The sequence below is a fragment of the Lepidochelys kempii genome, chromosome 20, assembly GCF_965140285.1.
Source record: "Lepidochelys kempii isolate rLepKem1 chromosome 20, rLepKem1.hap1, whole genome shotgun sequence".
In the NCBI taxonomy this organism is placed as follows: Eukaryota; Metazoa; Chordata; order Testudines; family Cheloniidae; genus Lepidochelys; species Lepidochelys kempii.
The window spans coordinates 5,147,977-5,159,840 of NC_136399.1; the positions used below are offsets into that span (position 1 = coordinate 5,147,977).

The 11,864-nt window shown below is 47.7% G+C and overlaps 1 long non-coding RNA gene across 1 annotated transcript; it reads left to right on the plus strand.

The window, feature by feature from the left end:
* Positions 1–4,745: 4,745 nt before the first annotated feature.
* LOC144929606 (uncharacterized) lies at positions 4,746–5,782 on the plus strand. Its single transcript, XR_013634852.1, has 3 exons — positions 4,746–4,803; positions 5,301–5,435; positions 5,717–5,782. It is a non-coding gene; the product is annotated as an uncharacterized LOC144929606 (long non-coding RNA).
* Positions 5,783–11,864: the final 6,082 nt, after the last annotated feature.

Genomic DNA, 11,864 nt, shown 5'->3' on the forward strand with positions numbered 1-11,864 from the left:
GGCTTCCTGACTCTCTGTTCAAGCTGCACCTTCCTCCTGATTGCTGCAGTTCTGTGCCTCTCTTTCCCCAGGCTTTCTATCAAAGCATTAGAATCTGTGCTTTTCAAGGGTGGGAATGAGAGACTGGTGAGAGCGCTCAGGAAGCAGAGGACTTGGACTCTTGTGGAAAACCCCAAGACACACCATGAGGGAGTGTGTCTGCTGGTGAGGTAAGAGATCCAGGAGGCATCATTTTATCCTTGGGAATGAGTAGCCAATAGAGTGGCTGAGAGGGAACCTCCCGTTTATAGCTTTGTGGGCGGGGGGTGCGGGGGTGTCCTGGGTGGAAACACACAGCTCCCACTCCTAGATATCAGAGCTGTATGCTCAGAGCAGCTGAGTTTTTGAAGTGTGCAATCTAGCCCATGAGCGGTTTCTTTTGTCTTCCAGGCTTCTGCTAAGATCTGGACTCATAACACCTGAGATCATACAGAGCCTCCTCCCCTGGGTGAATTCCCCCTCAGAAAACCACCGAGTCACCAGCACAGCTTTCCTTGCCCAGGTAAGACACAGGGCTCTGAAGAGCAGTTTCACCATTAGACTCTTGTCTGCCTTTCTTTCGGGAGTTGTACAGTTCAGTTCATAGGAGTAATTGTCATTTTAGACAGTAGAATAGGTCCTCCTTTATATGGAAACCTCACCAGGAACTTCACGATACCTTTCTGAGTCCTTCTCTCTCTCTCTCTGTGGTTTTTATTGCCGTCATTGCCTATACTAGCTACACAACCACAGGTGCTGGCTGAGAGAGATACGGACAGAGTTTGGATGACTGGACCTCTTCTGCCAAGTCCTAGTGCTGATCCTAACCAACAGCTCCTGAATTTGTTTTAGCTCAGCACATCTTCTGAATGAACTGAGTGTCCTAATACTACCAACCAAGCAACCTACAACTACATTAATGTCTATCTTAGGTTCTCATTACTCTAGTATCGGAGTACCTCTAAACTCTTTAATGTCTGTATCCCCACCACACTCCTGCGAGGTAGGGAAGCACTATGTTTCCTATTTTACAGGCAGGGAACTGATGCACAGAAGGGCTAAGTGACTTGCCCAAGGTCACACAGGAAGTCTTTGAGGGAGCAGGAAATGAAACCTGGGTCTCCTAAGTCCTAGGCTAGTGTGGGGATACCTGCTGGAGCATCCTCCCTTTCCACAGTCTTCCTCCAACATCTGCATCATATTTCCCACTTATGCTAAGCAACTATCTTCGGGGCTTATCCGGTTCTAAGAAAAACAACCTCTCTGTGCCTGTGATGGGCTGTACCTGGGCTTTAAGGCTCCTTACAAGAGGCCCCATGGTCCTACTACACCCTGCCCCAGGAAAAGAGCCCCCAGTCTGGGTCTGTCTAGAGAGGCCTCATGAAAGCAGCCAATCCGAGCCCATCAGGCTTGGCTAAAAGGAGCTGAAGGGCTTTAGCAGGTCAGTTCCTGGCAGGAACTGGAGGGGCAAGAAAGGGCGCTGCTCTCTGGCCACAGAAATTCAGGGGACAGCCAGAGTTTGATTCTGGCAGCCTTTACTTAAGCTGGGTTTTCAGGAAGAGAGTCCCGAAGAACTTTAACTCTGAGGTGAGGGTGAAGCTAAAAGTGGCCGGTAGGAAGAAGCGACAATGACCTGAAATCAAGCAGTGCCTAGCTCCTGTTTATAGGATCCATGGTTTGGAACCCAGAGTTAGGGGCAGGCCCAGGTTCCCCTACCACCAACAGTGGCATAAGCCCCATGGAGGGGACAATGCTAATGGAGAGCTTGAACAAAGGGCAGAATGTAAAGGACCCAGAGTTGGGGCTGGAGCCCCTAGTGAGGACAATGGGACTGTTCTTGACTACCCCAGAAGGGGTTCCTTTGGACTTTGGGACTCAGCCAGAGGCCTGAGCCACAGAAGACTCACTGAGGACGGCTGGCAGGATGCACCAGGGGTGAGAAAAGGACTGTGATACCATACCCAGCCACTAAGAGGCTCTCAAGAGGTGAGTGGATCCCTATTCTAGTGCCCAAAAGGAAAGCTCCATGTTTTGTAGACCTTTCTCATTTGTGTGGAATTTCTCATTTGTGTTACAGTGTATTATGTGCCAAGTATCAGAGGGGTAGCCATATTTGTCTGTATCCTCAAGACTGGGGCTGTAGGAGGACTCCTTGTTGTTTTTAGTGTATGACATGTCTGCTCAGATTCTATTCCCAATCTTAATGATCATATTGGGGCTAATGGACAGGTTGATTTTCTTTCAGCTAATGAGTGATCCCATGCTCAGGGAGAAGAAGTTCCTTAAGCCAGTCTTACACATCTTAGAAGAAAAGTCACATGATAGGAACAGCATTGTCCGGCAGATGGCTATAAGAGGCCTGGGAAATTTAGTCTATGGGGCGCCTGAGAAGGTAAGAGAGAATACTGACTAGAATGCAGCATAACGAGAGAAACCAAGGAAAATAGTTGTTCGGAGTTTACAGAGGCTGCACACAATGCACTAGGCCAAATTCTGCTCTCTCACATACCCGAGTAACCTCTTTGCAGTCAATACAGAGCAAGCTAGATCCTTTGCTAAACTGGGCATAAGCAAACAATCTGTGCACTTTAATATGACCATGTGTAAATGTCTCCATCTAGGAACAAAAAAAAAATGCAGGCCATACTTACAGCATGAGAGACTCTATCCCAAAAAGCAATGATGCTGAAAACCACTTGAGTCATGGCAGAGAATCAGTTGAACATAAGGTGTCCCAATGTGAAGTTGTGGCCAAAAGGGCTGAAATGATCCTTAGAGGCATAAAGAGAGGAATCTTGACTAAGAGTAAAGAAGTTCTTTTCCCTCTGAATATGACACTCATGTGAGCACTGCTGGAATGCTGTGTCCACAATTCAAGAAGGATGCTGATAAATTAGAGAGGATTCAGAGAAGAGTCCCAAGAATTCTCAAAGGATTGGCAAAGATACCGCTAGTGATAGACTCAAGGAGCTCAATCTATTTAGCTGTACAAAGAGAAGGTTAAGGAGTGACTTGAGGACAGTCTAGAACTACTCACATGGGGAACACATTTTGAGAATGGGTTCTTCCCATTAGCAAACAAAGGTATAAGAAGATTCAATGGGGGAAAAGGAAGCTGGACTAATTCAGACTGGTAATAAGGCATTGATTTTTAATGGTAATTTTAATTAACCATTGGAACAATTTACCAAGGGTTGTAGTGGATTCTCTGTCACTAGCAATTTTAAAATCAAGATTGAACGTTTTTCTAAAAGATACACTCTAGTTCCAACAGAGACTATTTCGGGGAAGTTCAATGTTATGCAGGAGGTCAGAATGGATAATCACAAGGGTTCCTTTTGGCCTTGGAATCTAAGTAACTAGGAATCTAATAATAGGATGACACAGGTGTATTATGGCACCAAGTTTGGCTCATTGTAGCTCGAACCTGGTCTGAAATATAGCTATAGGTCTCCGGGGGGTGGGAGAGGGCGATGAAATTCCCACAGCTTCATAACTGCTAAAGAAAACGTATTAGAAGTGTGATCAGTGATCAGTGTTCTTTAATGTCGTATGTTTGTCCAGGTGAAAAAGCACAAGAAGTTTCTTATGGTCATCCTGATCAGGGCCTTAAGTGACCCTTTCAGTTCTGAAGTCATTGGTGAGAGCATGAAAGCAGTGGCCAAAGTCCTGAAGGAACTGAAAGAGAAGGACATAGGTTCTTCCTTCAGAGACCTCACCCAAGAGATCAGGACCTACTTTGACAACGTATGTGACCAGAACTCTCCAGCCCCAGTTCAAGCGATCTTGATTAGACTCCACTTACTCCCTGGGCATTGCTCATGTCAGAGTGAAGAGATGTTTCGGCCCCAGGGAAGAGAGGTGTTTTACGGAGGAGGAGAACATTAGGAGGATGGGGATGACATCCCTGCTCCCACAGTCTCCCCCTTCTGTTCTTCTTTCTTGCCACTGAGAAGCTCAAAGAAAGTCTGAATACTAGATTAGGTAGCTAGATAACCATGAAAAGGGGGTTCCAAGGTACAATAGAGAGCATTGGGCCTGCTCTATACCATTTCTACGTGAGAGGGTTGGAATGATTCCGTTTTGCAGAGAATTTTGAGATGTCAAATTTTGGTTTTGTTCCTATTTGTGGCAATCCCTCTCCCCAAACTTCAAAACTCTTTGTGAAACAGAATTCCTCTTCTTAGCCGAGCTCTATTGAAAGCCTTGGGTCCGGGCAGTCTGCTCTCAGACTATCCCGGTGCTGGGAACCCAGGAAACTGTGGGAGCTAGAAGTGCCAGGGAGTTGCAAATTTGAGAGCCAGGGTCCCAGACGCTGGGGGTTTGGAAGCCCACGATCCCAGTCAGCCTGCTAGATCGGCTTCCAGGGAGCTGAATGGGTGCACTGGCAAGACAGCAGGCAGGTTTCTAAGGACCCCTGCCTAGCTTCTGGAGGAATTTCATCAAAATGGAACTGTCGCTAAAATAGTTTGATGAATCAGCAAATTCGAAACAAAAATTAGTTCATGAAAGTGTTCCCGACTAGCTGTAGTTGGAATCCCTCGACTTTAGTGTAGAAGAGATGGCTGTGCGAGGTTCGTGATGCGATTGTCCCTTAGTTACTAACTTGTGGGGCTTTCTTGGCTGTAGGAGGATGATGCTCTTCGTTTATGGTCCTTTGTCCTATTTGGCATCCTGGCCCGCCTGACCAAAAGAAAATGGAAGGGCTATTTCGCCGAGCAGGTTCAACAGAGCTGGGTCACACTTCTGCTGCACCTGCAAGACCCGAACCCCAGGGTTTCAGTGGTAAGACCGAGAGTGACTTATTTACTAAGCCAAAGGAATCTTCCTCCCAATGACAGGGGAGCTCTGCTATTCCTGCCTGCTCTGGAGGCCCAAATTCCCCCCTCAGTTCATTGCCCTCCTGCTGAGTCAGTTCCCGCCAGGTTGGTCCATGGCTGCCTCACCAGAATCCAGGATAGGTCATGGGTCTGAGCCCGACAGCTCTCTCTTCCTGTCTGTCTCTGCACCCCAGGCCCCTGCCTCCCCAGAACAGAAGAGAGACCTGGTGAAGCAGCTTTCGTAGGTAGATCTGTTCCAAAAAGACATTGATGCTACCTCCAGGTTGCAGTGGAAGCTCTCCCCTCTATTAGTCATTCCTGCATGTTTTCTGCCAATTACATCCAGATGAATCCCTTTTTATCCCAGAATAGATGAGCAGTCAAGCAGATGAGTTCCCTTTGAATGACCAAAGCACTCAGTAGGGAACAATTAAATGGTGTGACACGCTTCCTTTTTTTCAGGAATGCAGAGCTACGTTTCACCTCTGTGTCCCGTTTTTGGGACTGAAGAGGCTCCAAACTGCCATGAATGAACACCTTGATGGCACAGCCGAGCTGAAGCCTGAAGAGCTCCAGGTGGACATTTGCAGACACCTTGTGAGTGAGCTGTTGAAGTGTCTGAGATTCTTGACTGGAGTGGTATGTGGTGGTGTAGAGGTGTGGGGGGGATGTGTGATGGGTAATGGAAATAGCGGTCAGAGTGGGATATATGACTGAGGGTGATGGGAAATGTAAATCTGCCACAGATCCCCATTTTTCCCACGTCCACCCAGTCACCTGTTCTTTCTCTGATTTATCTGTGGCTCGTAAAAGCATGTGCTGGCAGTCAAAGGGCACTTCTAGCCAGAGAGAGCTCATGTGTCCTTGATTTCCTCTAGGCCAAAGAGAATGCCGAGCTGCTGGAGAACTTGTACAAAAGCACCATCATGTACTTCTTTAGCAGATGGGAAGAGATCCGGGCAGTTGCAGTCAAGTTAGCTGGTGAGAGATGATGCCCAGTGTCCCTTTTGGTATTCCCATTGAGGGAGAGAGAAAAAAATCCCACTGTGCAGCACTGAGCTGCCATTAATCTCTCTATGCCTCAGCTTCCCATACATAAATGGGGATGTTAATATCCCTACCTCTCCAGTGTGGTGGTCAGAGGAAATCATGACTTGCTATAAAGTGCTTTGGGATTGTTGCAGGGAAAGCACGGTGCAGTCATTTAGTAGTAGAGGCTGGGACACTGTCTCATAGGGCATGTTTACACTTGGAGCTGGGGGGCTAATTCCCAGCTTGATGAAACATACCCGCACTAGCCCTGAGTGCTAAAAATAGAGAGTAGCTGCGATGGCAGGAGCAGGAGGAAGTTTAACCACCCCAAGTATGATCCCATCCAAACCCCAAAGTCGATTCTCAAGGTGGCTAGCTCCTCCCACTGCTCGTGCTGCTTTAGCTACATTCTAATTTTAGCATGCGAGCGCTGTCCGAGGTAGTGTGGGCCTGTCCCATTGAACTGGGAGTGATCCCCCTTGCTCAAAGTGCAGACCCACCCACAGTGTTGCTCAGTGCTCTTCACTACTACTTCATCATTGGGAGGCATGCAGCCCACCTGCCCTCAGCACCTGCTCTTTCAGGTTCCTGGCTACACCACCTTGTCAAGGAGGCAAAAGGTTCCTCCGCTTTGGCCCTGTGCCCTCTTCTCCCAAGCATACCCAGGTGAGACAGGCAGGCATTGTGGCCTAAGTCCCACCTGTCAGTCACCTTGTGGGATCCCTGCTTAGAACTCGCTTATTCCTGGCCCCAGGCCTTTGCTCAGACCACTAGACCAAGACACTAGCATAGTATGTCTCCAATAACTGACAGCAGTGGCAAGAGGAACACAGACTCTTTAAAGCAAATGGGTTTTGTGTAAACATTCTTAAAAAAAAAGTCTTTCTCATTCTCTTCAGTGTGGACTCTAAACTGCACTAGCATCCTCTTGCCCACAGCTCACCCTTAGGTCCACAGTAGGAGAGGCCAAAGACCTGTCTAGGGGCTGCTAATATCACTTTGCACTCAACAAGGGAAGGTTTTATTGTTGTTGTTTGTTTTCCATTGTGTATTTAGGCATCATCCTGGAACACACAGACAGGCAGCGTATGAAATGGCCGAACCTGGACCATCTGCTGATGTGTAAGTAATAAATACAGCTGAAGTTCTGCTCATCCGTGAGTTCTAAAGGAATTTAGCTGACAAGCAGCAGTAACCGATACCACTGGTGCAAAGTGCATCAGCCACACATCCAAGGACAAATTCAGTCTTGCCCAGTAGAAAGTCAGCTTTAATTTCCCCTGAAGGAGGCAGCTGCAGGAGGTGTGATGTGAGTCCGTGCATCTCCTGGTTGTCCTGGCAAGGCCCCCTCCGCAGCCAGTGCTATCCACTCTTTGGGCGTTATTGGCTCTCTGTGGACTGCCCAGGTGAGGAGAAATTGTAGCCACTTTCTGCTCCCCCAAATTTCCCACCAGCAATTTTTCTTCCAGTAGGTGCCCTGCATCCTGCACAAACCAGCTTGGACCTGGTCTCTGTTCAATTCCAGGGTTATTGGAGCTCAGACCGTGGCTCCTGAATAGAGATGGAAAATAAACTTAAAAGTGGAAGCTATTGAAACAATGGACCTTCTTCCATTTACAGCAGAGTGGATGACTTTCTGGTCGAGTCAGGGCCTCCCCACTTGTTGGGAGCATGGAAGGGAGCCAATGGAGGAACCTAAAGCTTTCTTTGTATTGGAGAGCTTCTGTAGCGTGCTATTCAGAGATAGTAAGTCTCCAGCTAGTTCAGGCACAGGTGACAATATGAAAAGTGAGGCAGATTCATCTCTCATGTATTTTCCATCCCAATAGAAGGACTGAGCCCAGTTTCACATTTTACAATGTGATCATTCAGCTCTGGTAGTTCAAGATTCTGTGATCACGCTTAGCTGTGATTTGACAGTCTGTACACTAGCATGTTGTCCTCTGTCATTTCAGCTCTCCAGTTCCTCAAGAAAGACCCAAGTCCCTCTGTCCAGCTGGTGGCAACTGAGGTCCTAAATGACATCTGTCCTGGCCGAGTGCTTGGGGAATGAAGCGGGAGACAAACAGAAGAAGGCGCTCCAGTAGTATAAGGGCCCTACCGTCAATCAAACGTTAACCCCACCCTTGGCCCTCGTAAGCCTTACCCACCATCACTGGAAGTCCCAAGCCATGAGGTATTACTTCCAGGGTCAAGGCAGACAAATGACCGGAAGCAACGTGTGTCATGTGACCCCTCTAAGAACTCCTCCCTTTGTCCTCTACCAATCGGGATGGGTTTCGCCCTGATAGGAACGCCCCAAGAGAAGATTTGACCAATCAGGGGGAGTTCCGGGGCAGGATGACCTATCTGGAAGTGGTTCGTGTGACCCCTCTAAGAATACCCCTCACCACCGTCTACCAATCAGTAGGGGTTTGAGCCACTGGGGACCACCCCGAGAGGAGGTTTGACGAATCATGGGGAGTTCTGGGGCAGGATGACCTGTCTGGAAGTGGTTTGTGTGACCCCTCTAAGAATACCTCCCACCACCATCTACCAATCAGTAGGGGTTTGAGCCACTGGGGACCACCCCGAGAGGAGGTTTGACCAATCATGGGGAGTTCCGGGGTGGGGTGATCTGTGTGGAAGTGGTTTGTGTGACCCCTCTAAGAATTCCTCCCACCGCCCTCTACCAATCAGGAGGGGTTTCAGCCACTGGGGACCACCCCGAGAGGAGATTTGACCAACTGGGGGGAGTTCCAGGGTGGGGTGACCCGTCCGGAAGTGCTTCGTGTGACCCCTCTAAGAACTCCTCCCACCACCTTCTACCAATCGCGATGGGTTTCGGCTGCAGAGGACCGCCCTGAGAAGAGATTTGACCAAAATGGGGCAGGTTCTCGGATTGGGTGAACCGTCCAGAAGAGGGTCCTGTGACCCCTCTAAGAACTCCTCCCAACGCCCTCTGCCAATCAGAGTGCAGCACCATCACCCCATAAGTCCCAGCGCTGGGCAGAGGAAGCCATCTCTCACCAAGAAGACATGTTTTAGAAATTGTGGAAAGGCTGAGAGGAAACATGGACTCCTTTACCACCCCCGTGAGACCTTCAGATTTTGTTTTAGCTCCGAGGACCTTTGGAGTTGTGTGGAGAAAGCGCTACGGCAGTGACAGTTCCGAGGAGGGCCCTTTGACTCAACTGTTGACGGATACGTCGGAACCCGACCCCAAAATCCAAACCTTTGTGAGGCACCCCGATGAGTGTGACAGCCTCTCATTGTCCAGACCCTAAAGTTGGAAGGCGATTGTGGCTTGGGGGAGTCACAAGGTGAACGGGAAAGACGGCGCTCAGGTAAATGAATGATTAAGAAGCGACGGTCGATCATGGGGGTGTAATGGGGTTAGGAATCGACCTGGCATTACATAAATGTAAAAACAGGCAGTGGGGTGCTTACACTGTTTTTTGTCTGAAAATCTCTCAACAGCTCGACGATGCCTTTCTAGAGGCCTTTGAGAAGTTACACATCGGTAGCCCTGTGGGAGTAAATCCATCGCGCATCAGCTGTTTTTGCTCCTGTCTGAGACCCAGATCTCAAGAGGAAAATCCAGAAAAGGACAAAAATGGAAGAATGAACCAGCTCAGACTCCCTCATGGTAGGGATCATGACGTCCTTTGTTTCAGGCGGCTGTAAAAGATTGTGTTAAACCAGGCGATTAATAAAACTTATTTAAATGTGCCAGAATGAACGTGTCCTCCTCCATACTTGTGTTCGTAAAAGACGGTCCCAGGAACAGCCATGTCTCCACAGACGGCTCTGTTAAAGAAAATCTGTTAAACCCCCAGGAAAGTTGGGGGCTTTGACGGGGTCAATCTTCTTTTTCAAGTGGCCAAAAAGCATCATAAAACTTTAAATAGAAGACAGGTCAGAGCTTGGCTTTCACACCAGGATGCTTACGCTTTACACAAACCAGCTCAAATACGTTTTAAAAGAACCAGGACCGTTGTTTCAGATGTGGACGGGCAATGGCAGGCAGATTTGGTCCGTATGCACCGCTTCTCCAAACACAACAGCGGTTTTAAATACATCTTAACAGTGATAGACATTCTATCCAAATATGCCTGGGCCTTAGGCCTAAAAGACAAGATGAGCGGTGAGGAATCCAAGGCCTTGGAAGCTATTTTTAGCCAAGGTCGCGTGCCTCAAAAATGACAAACTAATCGGTGGAAAGAATTTTGAAACAAACCTTTTAGCAGATTGTTGAAACGGCACAGCGTTAACGCTTTTTGTTACTGATAATGAAGTCAAAGCAGGGGTTGTGGAGTGATTTTAACAGAACTTGAAAAAGATGTGGAGGATGTGGCGATATTTTACAGCCCATAACACCTTTCGCCACATTGACCTGTTACCTGACTTTATGAAGAGTTACAACCAGAGCTTTTACAGAACTCTACGTACCAGACCCGCCGATGTTAACCCTTCCAATTCTCTGAAGATATGGAAACCGGTTGATAGAAACGGTTTTAAAATAAAACCGGTTGTTGCCCCTTTTAGAAAAGGCGACCACGTGAGACTATCTAAAACCAAAGGAGCTTTTGAAAAAGGTTGTGAACAGACGTTTACCAATGAGATATTTATAGTGGATGAAGCCTGAACCAGGAGCCCGAGACCTGTATACCGATTAAAAGATTACGAGAGTGAGACAGTTACTGGATATTTTTACCCTGAAGATTTACAAAAAGTAAACCCCAAACAAGACAAGATTTGCAGGATCGAAAAAGTTCTAGCAGAGAAAGGAAAAGGGAGAAAAAAGCAGCTACTGGTGAAATGGTTTGCGGGGGGGCGATAAGTTTACCAGCTGGGTGGAAGCTTCTCAATTCTGACGTTTAGACACAAACAAACAAAAAGATTCCTCCTGCAAAGACTGAGGGAGCGAAAAATGAGCGACAGCGGGTTTTACATGACTTTGCCCAGCAATGCCAGCTCTGCAGTTTTTCCTCAAAACACCAGCTCGAACTTTACAATACAGCTAATTAAGCCCTTGGATCTCCCGGGTGCCTGGGAGGTGGGGTTAGTGGAAATACAACACCCGCACAGCTGGAACGCTATCAACGAGGACACCCCTTTTGAAATCACCTTTGAAGATACGGCATAGAGTTTTATCCTACGACGAGGTTATTACTCGTCCATACCCAAATGATTGGATCATATGAACAGTACCGTGGCTCGTCATCCCCCACCACCTGAGGTGGTCATGAACGATGACCCTGTGGGTAGAAAAGTTAGCCTTAAATCCGCTGATTTTACTTTTATGTTTTCTACCAGCAGGGAGCTAGCTAACATTCTAGGTTTGGGCCCCAAGCGCAGCGTCCAAAAATTCCCCTTCTGGGCAGACATCACAGGGGGAGTTAATTCCCTGTATCTGCACACAGATATTGTAGAACACCAGTTTGTGAGGGACTTTTCTGTTCCCCTATTACACTGTGTCCCTGTCTGAGGAAGGAACAATGAGTTTGTCACCATCACCTACGATAAACCTCATCACATTCCTGTCAGAAAACACCACATCGATACCATTACCATTGAAATAAAGACAGATCAGAACAGATACGTCTCATTTGTTGAACGGAGTGGATGTGAAAATTTAAACTGACGCGCAGATAAGATGCTTTCTGTTTAATGGGCAGTGCAGCTGAAGGCTTTAAATTGCGCATTGTATCAGCACCCCTTTTTGTGAAGAAAGTACGGGTGGCCCTGAGCGTTCGTCTGGGGCACGCGGAGTCCCTGCTTACCACAAATGCTAAATATCCCGTGGACCGTGTGGGAATGAAAGTGTTTAGCATCCCCGTGGGCAGCAGGGTCAATAACCAGGAGAACCTGTTTTTTGGGACAGTTACCCAAAATGCTTGTCCTAGGGTTTATCTTATGCCTTGAGTGGAAGTTACACTAAAAATCCCTTTCATTTTAAACATTATGATATTAATTTTGTGGCCTTGTATGTGGATGGTGAACAGATACCAA